This window comes from Polypterus senegalus, chromosome 7, assembly GCF_016835505.1.
Source record: "Polypterus senegalus isolate Bchr_013 chromosome 7, ASM1683550v1, whole genome shotgun sequence".
Lineage (NCBI taxonomy): Eukaryota > Metazoa > Chordata > Cladistia > Polypteriformes > Polypteridae > Polypterus > Polypterus senegalus.
The window spans coordinates 104,279,154-104,295,639 of NC_053160.1; the positions used below are offsets into that span (position 1 = coordinate 104,279,154).

Genomic DNA, 16,486 nt, shown 5'->3' on the forward strand with positions numbered 1-16,486 from the left:
AATAAATAAATCACCATCTTCTTGATGGTGTGAATCTTAGCGGCACCGGACTGCTACAGCGTTATTCATTTCGCCTTCCTACTGATTGACTGCTGCCATGTGAGGCATCTCCAGCTGAGTGTTCTCGTGTTTTCCGTTTTGTTCTTCTTAACCCTTAAACCACCGCAACTGGCTATAGTCATTTCACAGTGCCATTTGCCAGCACGCAGGAGCCAAGTATATTCGGTGACATACAATCATTGAACGCTGCAACCAGTTATAGTTGGTTCCCAGTGCAATCAACCAGCATGCCGGAGCTGATCAGTCAGTGCTGTACATTCGTTGAGCAGCCAGCTCATGACCACTGCCGGCGCCTGCAGCACTGCAGCCTCACTGTCTCTGGGTTCAGTTGCTACACTACACTAGCCTGCAAGCATCAGTGTTTACCTCTGTGTACTTGCATGCAGCCAGTTCAAGTGCAGTTGCCTCGGTGGTTTACTGAATTTCATCAATGGCGGCAGTTGCTTGCACCTTGTACATTTTGTTCAAGTAGTTTTTTAAATAGTTTTTACAGTTCATTGGCAGTGTGTAAAATGATCTGTGTTGCAGTAATTGTTATTCTCTTTGCATGAAAAAATGTGTTCCATTAAAATGTAACTTTTTCTTTGTGAATTGTGACGTTTACTTAAAAAGTGTAACAAAAAATTACACATATTTGGCGTTTAGGGATGCATTAACCCACAAGTATATGGCAGTTTAAGGGTTAAAGCCCCAAGATGCCGTCGAAACACCCTGCACTTTATAAGGGTTCTGGCAATGAAAATGCACTTGCATGAATTACAGTACATATAGCCTTGGTATTTTACATTCTAGCACAATGGAAGACATAGCAGTACAGTACTGTACAGTATACGGGTTTACCTTTACATTCTTTACATCTTTACATTTCTTTCTTTTAGATAATGTATTAAGCTGAGTTTGAAATGCAACAAAAGTGTTTTCAGGGCATATTTAGGGTTTAAAATAGAAAAATAGGCATTTTTTAACCACATCCAAAATTTGCGATTTTTCACAATTCGCGGGTGCTCTAGAAACGTAACCCCCACGAATTTTGGGGTTGTACTGTATTCAAACCAATATATTCCAACTAAAGTATATATCTGAACTGATATATATATATATGAACGGATGTATTCAAACCAATGTCCATACTCTCTATATATATATGTGTCTGTAAAACTACATTTTTTAAGAATTATTATATTGTATGGTGGCCGAGAAGGGCAAAACAAATTTACATTTCACGAAACAAATTTATAACCATTAAGACAAATTTACAAAGGAAATTCAAATTAACATTTCAGAAAACAATTTTACAATAGTGAGAACAATTTACAACTCCCGAGACAAATTTACAAGTGGTAAAACAAATTAACAGATCAGAAAACAACTTTACAAGTGGCCCGAAACAAATTTACAAGCAGAAAACAACTTTACAAGTTGCCCAAAACAAATTTACAAGCGGCAAATCAAACGGAAAGGGTAGGTACAATACACAGGAAGTGCTTGTTGCTGACCTTTTGTGTCATTCAAACTGTTTTGCGAGGGAACATTGAACACAGTTTGTGACGGTAAATCAAGCGACAATGTTTTGTCCATTTTGTGGAAACCATTTTAGCCAGTTAGCCCGCTTTTGTTATTCTTGTGGGACATATTTAGACTTTCTAAAAGAGGCTCCCCGCACAGAAGAACCAGATGCACAGCCGACGTCTAAACCACCTGGAAATGTTAATCAAAGTACCGGTAAGTGGACTCTTAACGCTTTCTAAAGCCAGCTATCCTAGGCTTTTATTATTATTATTATTATTATTATTATTGCTCAGTTGACGTAGTACAAGTCATTCAGAATTCTGTTTAAATAAACAACTTCTGTGCAAGTTGGGATATACAGTATATATGTGTGTTGTACTTAATGCAGTCATTTACGTTTTTTTAATTATTTCCGTAACATACACTGGGACTGTTAACTTTCGTAATGGTTGTAACCTAATAAAATAAAATATGATTTGGTCTCATATTATTTTCAAAATTCAGCAATTGCCAGCACATTTCAAAGTACAGATATAGCTGCGTCTTTTCGGTTCCAAAGGTTGAGCATCAATTGGCAAGGTAGGATCCAGCATGAGTCAAACACGTACAAAACGACATTTCTCAGTCCAATAAAGTTTGTTTCAAAAATGTTTATTGAAAATTTGAAAGAAAAAAATCACATTTTAGAAAAAAGTTATTACATAGAATAAAAGGCAAAAACAGAAAAAAGGTGTATTCTTGGTCTAATTACAGTCTTAGCTTTCTCTGGTTAAAAATTAGTTACTTTCTATATTTGTTATGTTTCTATTGCAAACTTACATAGTATTTAGTATATCAGTACGGTTTGAAGCTGTTTGCCCTCCATGCCTTACCAATTGCAAGGCAGATCATAAAATGAAATAGTGTGTAGTCAGAATGACAAGAAATAATTAGAATATTCCATTTACAATTTAGCTTGTAGGGATTATAATAGAACCTCCCATTGACTATGCACTAATATATACACAAACATTTTAATAACAAAATACTAATATCAACTAATTATAATCTAACTAACAAATGGCTTTTACAACAGGAAATGGAATTAATGTGTTGATATTCAATTCTGTTCATTCCAGAAGAACAACCGTGCCTATCATATAAACAGTTCATGGACTACAGAAACTTCAAATCAAAAGAAAGACAGTCCTTTAGCTGTGGGTCAAAGAGACGACTAAAACAAGAACAGAGACAAGTTCAGGTTAGGTGGCTTAAGTTTTTGTGTCATGTATACAAGACAATGGTTGCAGGGACAGTTATTGTTTAATCAGTGGACCCATTTGGTGTTTAACTTTCTATGCAAAAAACTTATAAATGTATAATTTACAGAAAACTCATTCTGTTTACTTTTATTTATCTAGATAAACATAGGATTGATGGTGCCAAATGGAAACCTGTAAGAGGGAAAACACTCCCATTATTTACAGACCCTCTGGTAGCAGTGCCTGATCTGCTGAAACTAGCTGTTCAGAAAATGAGAACATTTAACAAGGACATGGATGAAGGACCATATATACTTTTGTATCCAGATTGCTCAGAGGTGGTCAATGTGCCTGGGACAGAAAGACCATTCATATTGGCAGAATATAAAAAGGAAATAGGAAAGGCATATTGCAGGATCTCTTTTTTATATGCCTTGAAAAAGACTTTAGAAGAGGTTAGTGGATCTGATGATTTAGCACTTTTACATATTTCACAGTGCTGTGACATACTGTACATAATAATGCATAATAATGTGTTGATTTTGTTTCCTTTAACTGCAGTGGATGTTAGCTGAGAATCAGACTCAAATTCTGAATTTTTTGTTACAAGTAGGAGCACAATTGAATTCAATCAGGCTGACACTGTGGTGAGTTAACATAAAACAAATAATATAGGAAAGCTATATACTGAATGGCCGTATTCATTATCTTAACCAGAGCTGTTCTGTGCATAATGCTTGCCAATATTTTGATTCAACAGAGACTAGCTACTTAGTAACGTCTGTAATTGAGTTTGAAAATACATTCCTGCATTGTACTTCGACATACAGTAGGATTTACATTTTAAATGGCATTTGGTGTAACACATGTGAATCATTTTGATTATTGTTCAGCCAGTTTATCTGTCAGAAATACTAACAACTTGCCATGTTTCAGCAGGCAACATTTCATTGATAAGTATTTATGTAGTAATAGAAGAATAATATAGGCTGTTTTTTCCCTCAGGTTTTTAAAGACTGTAACCAAAGTACACCCAAACACAAACTAGAAGATGTAGTGTAAGTACCAATTTGCAAATGTAAGTAATCTGTAAGCTGGTAATGTGATCAAATCGCATGTTTGGGACAGACCCTTGAATTTATGTTGAGTTTTTGCTCTAAATATATGAAGTTGTAAATGATGTAAGAGCATTGTGAAATTTAGCAAAATTATCTAGATTATTATAACTTACCATAATTTTTAATTTCTTTTAACTCCATGATACTTTGTTGTACTAAAGTAGTCATGTTAACATGTTCCAGAGATGCATCCAGACATTCATCAACGATTCAAGCTGGACAGGTAAGTATTGAACCAAATGTTACCTCATAATATTTTTTCTTTCAGTTTTGTTTTATGTTGTGTTGGACATTTAAGTTCCCCATGTCACTTTTTTTTCAGATAGTAATATCTGATACTGAGGATACTCTGGATCTACCTGAATACAATGTGACTGAGTCCACTTACTACAAGTAAGCAAAAACAATTGACAAAATGTGACTATTCCCTTGGTAGACGTTTTTAGATTAGATGAAAAATAAACTGCCATGTTGTTTCTAAAATATCTGTAGAATGGTTAACTTACAAAAAATACTTCAGGGATTTACTTAGGTTGGAAATTACTTAAAAAGAATGTTTTAGTGTAAAATGGGTGGAGTTGTCTTTTAACATAGGAACGGTAATTTCTTTACAGTAAATATACAAACCTTTATGCACCATGTGTTGAAAAAGAGGATGAAGAGCCAGTTCCTGTAAATTTGGGGAATTTATCAGACGCAACCATGTAAGCTGGCAGTTATTGACAATAGCAATAGGTTTTCTCTGTGCACTTAATGGTAAAAGATTGAATTACTTCTGTGATAATATGTGAAAGAAGCTCTTTACTGCACATCAGTGTTGTGCAAAAAATAGAAAACTGTTTACTGTATGACATTTCACAAATGTAACTCAGTCTTGTGTAATTCTAGAGAGGAGGTACACATTACACTATCTGATATCATTGCAAAGCTGTCGCATCATATTGGTCATGGAAGAGTTTGTCGGTTCAACATTACAAGGTCAAATGTCTTGGATGGAGCAGTCCGAGGCTTCAAGCGTGCAACATATTCAGAAACCTGTGATATGCTAGTCAGATTTACTGATGATGCTGTTTTTTGAGGATGGAATTGATACAGGTGGTCCAAGACGAGAGTTTATAACTCTACTAATGAACCATCTCAAAGACTGACCAATTTTTGATGGACCAACAGGACAACGTTACTTAGTCTACAATGAAAATGGTATGTCTACATAGTTTTAAGATGTGTGACTTGTAATTATATATCACATCACTGATACACTTTGTTACTTGAACTGCTCCAGAGGTATTTAGCAACAACATGCGTAGGGTTGTCTTGATTTTAATGCATTATAGAATATATTTGTATGTTTCCAAAAGTAGTTGCTAAATATGTGTGGAACAGTAGAAATAACATTAAAATCAATTTGGAATTGTGGTTCAAATTGTAAATCACCCAAAATTCTAAAATATGAATGATTTTCATTCATAGCTCTCAGGGAGGATGAGTACTTCTTGGCAGGAAAGATGATTGCGGTATCAGTTGTGCATGGAGGCCCAGGTCCGCATTTCCTCTCAGAAGATCTTGTACTGTATCTTGCAGGCCAGCCATCATTCAAAGCAACAGTGAATGATGCAACTAAAGAAGAAATAAAAACAGCTTTGTGAGAGGTAGGAAAAGCATAATGCTATAGTAGGGAAGGGTTTATTTATTAGGCAGTGCTTTGAGAAAATCATTACTTCCTTGATAACATACACAGAGCAATGCATTTATTGTTCTGGGATTGTACAAGATATAGTGTTAAACTAGATAAGTAATGGAACAGAAATTTATGAGAACTATATATACTGTATATGCCCCTTTTTTGTGTTTTAGATTGACCGTGCTGCTTCTGTCGAAGCTTTGCGAGAATGTACTTTAAAATATAGCACAATGTTAGACAGCCGGTTGTCTGAGATATGTGGCTACTCTTGAAGGAAAGAGAACAATTGTATCAGACTACCTCCGATGGTATATTATCGACCGTAACTCATGTGTAATTGACATGTACCATCATATCCTAGTCTTACAATTTTTGTATGTTTTTGTAAGTTCAAAGCAAACATGTCAGTCTGCAATTCAGTTGTTAACAAGCAACTTGCAACTACTACATTATTAGTGAAGGACAGTTCCAATAATTTTCAACATATATGATTTCAAAAAGGGTTTCTGGTGATGAGTCAGGGTCAAAAATGATTTAGTTGATTCCTGTCTCATTTCAACAGTAGTACATGGGGGCAGGCATGCTGTTCGAGCCTTCAAACCATCTAAAATAAGTGATCTAAAACCAGAAACTCAGAAAGGCTTTAAGAACATACCCCATTGATTCATGTTTAAAGGGAAAATGCAGAAGATCCATCTGCACTGGTGGACACACTTTAGCACTGTTATTTTTAAATTTTGTAATATAACTCTGCTACATTTTTTATATTTGAGATTTTGAAGAAACTGAAGATGTATTAATGTGTTCTTGTTTTATACTTACTTTTATCCACTTTATTTCATTTCACATTTTATTTACAATTTAGGGAAGATGTGGAAGTTTTTCCAGTAAAAATTAAATTCATGGACAGCACAAGTTACTCTTCACATGCTTGACACACTGGTTCATTAATGTGTACATTATTACATCTGTAGTACAAAGAATTATACAGTAATTGAGCAATTTCTTTAAGATGCATGTACAGTTCTGATGCAGACTCCCAGTTCTCTGGCTTCTGTAGGTAACTGTGCTCCATAACAAAGTTCAAGTACTGCATGTTCAGGTCACCACATGAATGCATTGGCTGATTTGATTCAGGGAAAGTATCCAGTTCTGTACATTCATTCCTAAATCCACAGTCTCTGGAGCCAAATCTAGATTGAGAAATGGATCGGAGTAATAACATTTATTTACATTTAAGCTACAAAGAAAACAAAAAGTTACTGGGAAATGATAATCCATTACCTGTGTGGTAAGTAGTACAGTTCATTGGGCACTCCTCCAGGACATGACGCGGTTGTACAAGGGCGAATCCGGTGACTGTTCCACAGAGTCATGCATTCATCCAGGTCCTTCTGTATGACATCCTTGAAGCAAAATCTTAGCAAGCACTGATGTTCATGACTTCCATTAAAGTGTCCTGCATCTCTGAGGTCTGCAAATACTGTAACTCCATCCAGAACTGAGACCTATATGAATAACTGGGTTAAACTTCATATTAATTCTGCCATTTGCTTAGGCATACCAGTTTATTTACACTTGTAGATCAAGAGATGATATCAAGATAAAGAAAAAAAATGGGACCAGTATTGGTGTGTGTTACTTTTAAAATTAACTTAGTCACATTCCTCATTACTTACAAAAAAAAGTAACCAAATATGTTATATAGTTACTTATAAAATTTAATGCATTACAAACCCTGCTTTTCTTTGCACTTTTTTAAGTAAGAGATACAAAAACCATACTTATAATAGAAATAAATTATTTTCATGAACTCCATTATTCCTGAGCAAGATATTAACAAACAGAATTCCATTTATTTATAATGCAGCTCACCAAACCACCTGAAGAACCGAAGGCACTATGTGACAACTTCAGAAGGCAACGACTTTGAGAAAAGGGCAGTACTTATAGGAAATAAAACCGTACTAATCCTAATAATAAAAATAGTAATTATTATTATCATTTTTGAGCGGCTTGACTATGTAACGCAGGGGTGCCCACACTTTTTCGGCTTGCGAGCTCCTTTTAAAATGACCAGGTCGAAATGATCTCCTACATTAAAAATTATATATATAGAGTGAGGGAGAGTATACGTTATACATAAAATATATGTTGTCGTATCTTGCATAACTGAATAACCTTTATGGCACAATAATAATAACAATTCAATACATTTATGGTCACTACAGTATTTGGATTTAATAATCTTCATGTGGGAAAAGGCTGACTCGCATAAATAAGTAGAGCCGAATAATGCAGTCATTAATGATCGAGTGACTCACTCGGAATGATACTTTGGTGATGCTGCCTTTGCTTTTGAATTCAGCCGAGTGAAAAATGACGGCTGTCCGATTAACTGCGATTTTAGTTCCCTCTCCTTTTTCTTTCTCAGATCACTGAAGGAAGTCAGTTTCGTGTTTTTTATGAACAGTTCGAAAGTGCCTTTCCACATTTTCCTTCTTTGGAATAGCAATGATAGATTGACAGATCAGACAAACGCACTTCTAATGTAACGTAACTTTTAAAATTGCCCCAACACTACAGAGGACAGTAAATGGCCAGGGATCCTAAATAACGCATTTAGGAGTTACGTTTAAAAAGTTAATCCCATAAATTTTTAACGCGTTTATGGTGATTAATCAGCAGCCTTAACGTAACTTAATATTTTGTTTTTCTTTAACATGCATTACAGTTGTAAAATGTGTAGGCTAACAGTAATGATGAAGAGCGATACTTCATTTAGGTCACGTACCTTCCCTTTCTGAATATGGACCACCACGACTCAATACGTTGATTGTTTGTGGATGAGCCATACATGTGGCTAGACATTCCCGAGTAGTAGTCGGTGTGCTGGTGACATAGGGTACATTGAATTGCAGCCATAATGCCATTCTCCGTGCCGCAATCGGTCCTCAGTCTCATGGGCACAACACCAAGGCGTCACACACAAGTTAAGAAATTGTGAGCGATCACTGATGGATTGTTATTTGTTGGTCCACTTACAAGCCACAATACTTTACTTGAAAATCCATCAATGCATCCCAAAATAGCAAATCCAAATGGCTTTAGTTTGTCGTAACCATCAGCATGCCACATATAATTCGGCCCCTTTGAGTGGTAAGTTCTTCTTTTAAACCTTCTGCCTGCTCTTAGCTCCCGGAGTAAAACCATAACATCATCTCTCTTTACTCGCAAATTGTACTTTTGCCTAAGTACTTGCCACATCATTCGGTAGACAAAAAGTTGTCGAGGTCCACGAAGCTCCAGCCTGATAGCATTCCTGGCAGCGTTTGTGGAGGAATACAGCTTTCTACGATATAGCCCGGCTTCTCTAAATTTAGTTTTATGATACCGCAAGCTAATGTTTACACCATGTAAAAAGGACATCATGTCAACGATTACATTGTAGGAGTGGCCTTCATTGGCATGGCCTATACAGCAACGTTTCACATCTTCCATCTGGAGAGCCTCTTTTAGAAAGTCTAAAAATTTCCCACAAGAATAACAAAAGCGAGCCAGCTGGCTAAAATGGTTACCACAAAATGGACAAAACATCGTCGCCTGGCAGTGCTTAATCGCTACAAACTCTATTCATTTTCCCCTCGTAAAACAGTTTGAATGACACAAAAGGTCAGCAACAAGCACTTCCTGTGTATTGTACCTACCCTTTCCGTTTGATTTGCAGCTTGTGCATCTGGTTCTTCCGTGCGGGGAGCCTCTTTTAGAAGGTCTAAACATGTCCCACAAGAATAACAAAAGCGGACTAACTGGCTAAAATGGTTTCCACAAAATGGACAAAACATTGTTGCTTGATTTACCGTCACAAACTGTGTTCAATGTTCCCTCGCAAAACAGTTTGAATGACACAAAAGGTCAGCAATAAGCACTTCCTGTGTATTGTACCTACCCTTTCCGTTTGATTTGCCGCTTGTAAATTTGTTTCGGGCAACTTGTAAAGTTGTTTTCTGCTTGTAAATTTCTTTCGGGCCACTTGTAAAGATTGTTTTCTGATCTGTTAATTTGTTTTACCGCTTGTAAATTTGTCTCAGGAGTTGTAAATTGTTCTCACTATTGTAAAATTGTTTTCTGAAATGTTAATTTGAATTTCCTTTGTAAATTTGTCTTAATGGTTATAAATTTGTTTCGTGAAATGTAAATTTGTTTTGCCCTTCTCGGCCACCGTAATATTGTATTTAACATTTACAAAACAATTAAAGTGAAATTACATTGTAGATTCAAATTAGGTAATTTTATTCATTTCATGGCTTTTCACTTTGCATTACCCTCAACACTCACTATCTATATGCAATAATATGTAACTCACACCTTCATAAAGGGTGTTCTCCTGAAGTGAACTATATTTTTGTTCTGTCTGTTTAAACAAATGTGTTTTTAATTACGCAATTAGTAATTGTACAGTTTGTAATTGGTTTTATCTGGGGGCTTGGTTCAGCATTCAGGGCCTCCATTTGGTGAAGAGCTGAAGGAAAAGTTCATAAAACATATTTGTCTATAGTAATTGAATTATTTAAAAGTGCTTTAGCGAACAGGTGCCAAAGTTAGTTTATTAAGTTTCAGGATTTTATGTGACTGATAGGTTGCTTATTGTTTGCACAATTTCATCTGTGAAGCCTATTTCTTATACAGGCAGAAGTACTAGAAAGATGTGGATATACAAACACAATACAATACAACTTATTTTTGTATAGCCCAAAAAATCACACAAGAAATACCGCAATGGGCTTTAACAATCCCTGCCTTTTGATAGCCCTCCAGCCTTGACTCTTTGAGAAGACAAGGGAAAACTGCCAAAAAAACCCTAGTAGGGAAAAAATGGAAGAAACCTTGGGAAAGGCAGTTCAAATCATCTACCTGATGATTACTGCAATCCTCCATCAGAGATGACTTTATCTTAGGCAGGCAAAACAACTTGGCAGGTGGGCAGTGGCACCAAGTGCCACATTTGACTACTAAGAAGAGAAACAGAATAGGTGAGGGTTAATAACAAATTATAACTAGCATATTACTTATGTTTGAGTGCTAATGACCAACAACATGAGATGCAGTAAGTACAGTTAATCAGCAGCTCTAGGATATGCTAACGGAAGTAGTGAGTCTTCAGCTGTGATTTGAAAGCTGAGACTGAAGGGGCATATCTTATAGTAGCAACTAGACCATTCCACAGTTTAGTGGACCTGTAACTAAAAGCTTGACCTCCCACTGTTATTTTATTTATCCTTGGAATCATAAGCAGACCGGCATCTTGAGATCTTAATGTGCGCTCTAGTTTGTAAGTCATGATAAGTTCAGACAAGTAAGCCAGACCTTGGTCATTTAAAGCTTTATATGTTAAAAGGAGGATTTTGAACTCTTCCCTAAACTTACATGGGAGCCAGTGTATGGATTTAAGAACTGGAGTTATGTGTTTGTATTTTCTTGTTCTTATAATAATTCTTGCAGCATTATTTTGGATTAACTTGAAGCTGTTTAAAGAACAATTTGAACATCCAGTGAACACGGCATTGCAGTAGTCAATCCAACTAGAAATAAATGCATGAATTAATTTCTCAGAACCCTTTTTATTTAGAAAGTGCCTTAATTTCCCAACATTTTTAAGATGGAAGAAACATGATCTGGACAACTTTGTAATGTGCGCTTTAAATGATATGCTAGAGTCAAAGATAACTTCTAGATTGTGGGCTGATTCAGTAAAATTAATGGCAATTCCAAACGAGTTAAATGTTGACAAAGTATTGTTGCGATCAGCATCATTACCTCCAATAATTAACATCTCTATTCATATCTGTGGTACATTATAATTAGATGTGATGTTGAGTAATCCATTAAAATGTAATGTTTCAGTTCGGCTTAATGTGACTTTTACATCAGTTTAATTTAGTTAAATTTTGTATAGCACTTTTCACTAGGCACAGGCTTAGAGCACTGTAATAAGTTCACAAAATGAGTATGTATAAAGACACAGATTTGTTTAAACACAAGGAAAAACAAAGTGCTTCAAAACTGATTAACAGAAATTGGGCCTTGCTATATCTGTCCATTAATTAACTGGGGAACTATGGTCAGTTAACAATAGAGGAGAGGAAAATAAAAGCCTCAGTCAGTAGCATCCCTAGAGAAAATAAACCCCTGTGTGCCTGTGTTGGGGTGGGGGTGTCAGTAATCAATGGTCAGTTGTAACAGACAATACCAGTCATAGTCCTGGACACATACAGGCTCCCCATCCCCACCTGGGCATTTTACACTGGGCTGTCTAATCTGACAATAGAATCTTTCCATCCCATTTGTCAGAGGGGGACATTTTTTGTACACTGAGTCATTCAATTTCTCTCTTAGGAAAAGAAACATGTCAATATTACATTTAAAACCCAGCAGATGAACAGGCAATAGGCACCCATTGTTGGCACTGGGGATGAGAAGTTAAAAGGCCATCTGCAGATTGTAGGTATTTGCTGTATTGCAAAGGAGTCACCACTTTGAAGTTTTTGGCTGGTGGAGATTATCAACAATACCAAGTTGTGATAACAGAACTGCTCCTTCCTTGGAGGATGTCTGTATTTACCTGACTTGGAAATTAACATGTTTGACAATATTGGTTGCTAATCAGCAGATCTGTACTCATTAATGGTTGGTAACAATACATTTTGTTAACTTGTGTTTTCATTAATTGTTAAACCCAGGAAATTTAGATGTGCCATTGTTTAATCTGATTGTCCAGAACTGATAATGGCAGGGACTGAAGGAGATTTAAACTGGCCAGGAGAAGGCAAAGGGAGGGACAGTCCAATGAGAATGCTGCCACGACACTCAGACAGAGCACAGGGGCTCGCAGGCTGACAAGGGTACGTGGCTAGTATTATGTGAGGCACAAGGACGGCAATACTTACTTCCAGGGAGGAACAGACAGCTCCACAAGGAGACGCCAGTTGTGGGTCCAGCGAGATAGGAAAGCTGCATGGCAGTAGTCGGCAGGATTGGGCTTGTAAGTATCACACTTGGAAGTACTAGGCATCTTTTTAAATCATTTTTATTTAGTTATTGATTTTGTGGAGTAGTTTTACTGTGTTTTTTTTTAAATTATCATCATGATGATGCCTATTTTTGCCGGTGCACCTTGGATTGCCAAGTTTAGTGGGGATAAAGTAGATTTGAAATATGATGAGTGGAAGGAACAGATGCAGGGGTCATTAGAAGCAGCTAAATATGGTGAGTCTCAAAAGGTCAGTATTGTGATGTGAGCATTGACTGGGGATGCCAAACGGGAAGTCAGTGTGTTGATTGTGGAAGAAAGAGGTAGGGTTACAAAGTGTTTTCTTTTTCTAGATGGATTATATGGTGACCAAGTCCCGTTAGCTACTCTGATGTCTCAATTTTACAGCTGTACACAAAGAACTAACAAACTTTTCAGGGCTTTTGTTCTTAGATTGAAGGGACTTCATTACAGGTTACAACGGCGTAGCCCAGCCCAAGCCCCCTCCAATATACAGCTGCGAGATCAGCTGTTGTTGGGCCTCCAAGACAGTGGACTGCAACAAGCACTACAGACATTTCTGCGCCATAATACAGATAAAACTTTTGGGGAAGTGCATCAAGAGGCCCTGCTGCTGGAAGAGGAATGTAATTATGTGGGACACAAGGAAGCAATTTGCGGGGCTATTAGTGAGTTCTCTGCACTTAACTCTCATTCACAGGCAGACTGGAGACTAGCATTTAAGGCAGAGATTCTGGATGACCTGGAAACACAGATGAAGGAATGGACTCAGGAGCTGCTGAAGGAACTGAGGCCAGCAGTTCCACATGTTGATGCTGCCCAGCCACTAATACACTCTCAGCCAGATAGGAGGCCTCACACTAACAGCCGTTATGCCGGGAATTCACAAGGTAGGCCCATTTGTAATCAGTGCCAACAAGCAGGTCATTTAGCACGGAACTGTCCATCCTCTAGTGGGTGCCCTACTTTTAAACTTGTGAACCCTGCAGCTGTGGGCCAGATAGCAGGGTTGGACAGTGAAACCCGAAAGGCTATATCCACTCTTATTGGTGAGTGTCCCATGGTACAGGTCACCATCGAAGGCAAAACATTAAATGGACTGTTAGGCATTGGATCCCAGGTTCCACTGATGCAAGAGAGCCTTTTCAAGCAACATTTTACAGATAAGATAGAAGTTGGGCAGGCCCTGTTTCTTCTAACCCTGAAAGCTGCCAATGGGTTGGATATCCCCTATACAGGCTACGCCACAATGGATTTTGAGGTGGCTACAGTGAAGTTACCTGCCAGAGGAGTTGTGATTGTGCGAGATGAAGTCCAAACGAGCCCATTGCTGATTGGAATGAATGTGATCTCTGCTTGTTGGCATGCTGTTTTTAAGGCTCCAGAATCACCAGTTGCACTGTCTCAGGCAGCCCCCAGTACGCAGGAAACAGGGTCTAACAGCTCTGCTGTGTGTCGATGTGCTGAGGTACACCAGGAAAATGATGGATTCAGCAGATATGTACAACCGGCCTTCTGCCATAGTGTAAGGGTCTCTGCCAGAGGGGGTACCAGGGAAGAATAGGTCAAGGGACATCAGCAGAATCTATCAAATACAGGTCAAACTGCTAAGGGGAGGATTAATAAGGCAGCACGACATAATAAAGCTCAGCATAAGGAAGCTCAGGCTATTACATTGCTTCCTGGAGAAAGGGTATGGCTGAGAAATAGAGGTAGACAAGGACAAGGGAAGCAGACAGGTTGGTGGAACCAAGAACCCTATGTGGTGCTGGGCCAGGTAGGGGATTCTGGGATGGTGTATAAAGTGAGGCCAGAAGGGGGTGGTAGAGAGAAAAATGTGCACCGTAAATTTAAAGCCTTGTTGTTTGTCTCCACAAAGTGCTTCAGCTACCCCAACAGCCGAACCATCTCCACCTGGACTTCCCATATATGGGTTTTGGACAATGAGAAACCCAGCCTCTAGAGAAAATGGTGATGTCCCAGAAAGAGGAGATATGGAGTTGCACAGATCGAGAAGGGATAATTTGGGGAGACCTCCAGCCCATTTCAGAGAATAAGAAGATTAAACTGATTGTCCAAGACTGACAATGGTTAAGTTTGGGGGGATGTCAGAGGGGGACATTTATTGTACACTGAGTCATTCCATTTCTCTCTTAGGAAAAGAAACATGTCAATATTACATATAAAACCCAACAGATGAACAGGCAATAGGCACCCATTGTTGGCACTTGGGGTGAGAAGTTAAAAGACTGTCTGCAGATTGTAGGTATTTGCTTTATTGCAAAGGAGTCACCACTTTGAAGTTTTTGGCTGGTTGAGATTACAAACAATACCAAGTTTTGATAACAGAACTGCTCCTTCCTTGGAGGATGTCTGTATGTACCTGACTTGGAAATTAACATGTTTAACAATATTGGTTGCTAATCAGCAGATCTGTACTCATTAATGGTTGGTAACAATACATTTTGTTAACTTGTGTTTTCATTAATTGTTAAACCCAGGAAACTCAGATGTGTCATTGTTTAATCTGATTGTCCAGAACTGATAATGGCAGGGACTTAAGGAGATTTAAACTTCTCGCCAGGAGAAGGAAAACGGAGGGATAGTTCACTGAGAACGCTGCCAAGACACTCAGACAGAGCACAGGAGAAGCCACATGAAAGGACCGAGCAAAGCTGGCAGACAAGAAATGAGGCGTGCCTAGATCACAGCAACACAAGGAGCCCAGAGTGGAAAAAAAGGAACGACGAAGAGATGTTGACAGGCAGTCAACGATTTGACAAAACTTCTGTTGTGAAACGAGTGTCTGGTGAAAAGAGTGCATCCATGGACAGTTGAACGATTAAGTGTTGGGGTAACACAGTGTATAAACTGGACTCTGCACCACTAAAGGTTGTATCCTCCATTCCTTGTTTTTGACGGACTGAGTGTGGACTGTGTGTTTTCCTTTTAAAAAGAGGAAATTCGTTCTAGATATTGTTAGATGTTGTTTATGTTCATTTATCTTTTTCATGTACTTATTATTGTCTAGTGTAATAGAAGTTACTGTTGCTTTTCCTGAAATTGCTGTTGTGTCTTTCATTGTGTGTTTAATCACCGCCCAATGTAAAGAAACCTGTGTGCTATTATTGGTAAATTTCAGGAGTTCCCAGTCTCTTAATAAAACTGGGTGGCGTAGTCGGATATTTAAATGTTGTCAAAGTTAGATTACCTGTAAGTGTGACCAGACACCTGTCACACATTAATTCCTTGGCTATCAGTATCAAAGATATGATCTTTCCATGGCCAGGTAAATAACTTGGACATACAGCACTGCCACAATAGGATAGTAAGTGAAATAGAATAGACAAGGGTTAATAACTGTTCATAATTATTATATTAGTTATATTTTTGTACAAATGACTATAACACACACACATAGATGAAGTATGCACCAGTGATATACAAGTTAATTGTAGTTTTAGTTGTTATTTTATTTTATAAAATTAATTTATTTTATTCTAGTTTTCAGTAGTATCAAAAATTTTTATTTTTATTTAGTTCTGTGTTTAAAATGTTAGTTTTCATTCTGTTTAGTTCTGTCCTTTTTACATAATATTAGTACAACTTTAGTTTCTTTTTTTCTGTTGCAAGACCACAAATGCTGGCCTACACATATTTCAAAGCAAGTTATGTTTCAGTCAACAAAATACACTCACAGTTCATAATGTCATTAAAAACAGCTTGACTATCAATGATCAAACAGATTAAGTGGCCTAATGAGTACAGTCAGCAAGATCAAATGTTTCAACCCAAGAAATCAATCTGTACCAGCACGTTGCTGTTA

The 16,486-nt window shown here is 37.5% G+C and overlaps 1 pseudogene; it reads left to right on the forward strand.

Annotated features, from left to right (window-relative positions):
- The first annotated feature begins 2,711 nt into the window (after nucleotides 1–2,711).
- Nucleotides 2,712–6,409, forward strand: LOC120532043 (annotated as a pseudogene).
- The last annotated feature ends 10,077 nt before the right edge of the window (nucleotides 6,410–16,486 follow it).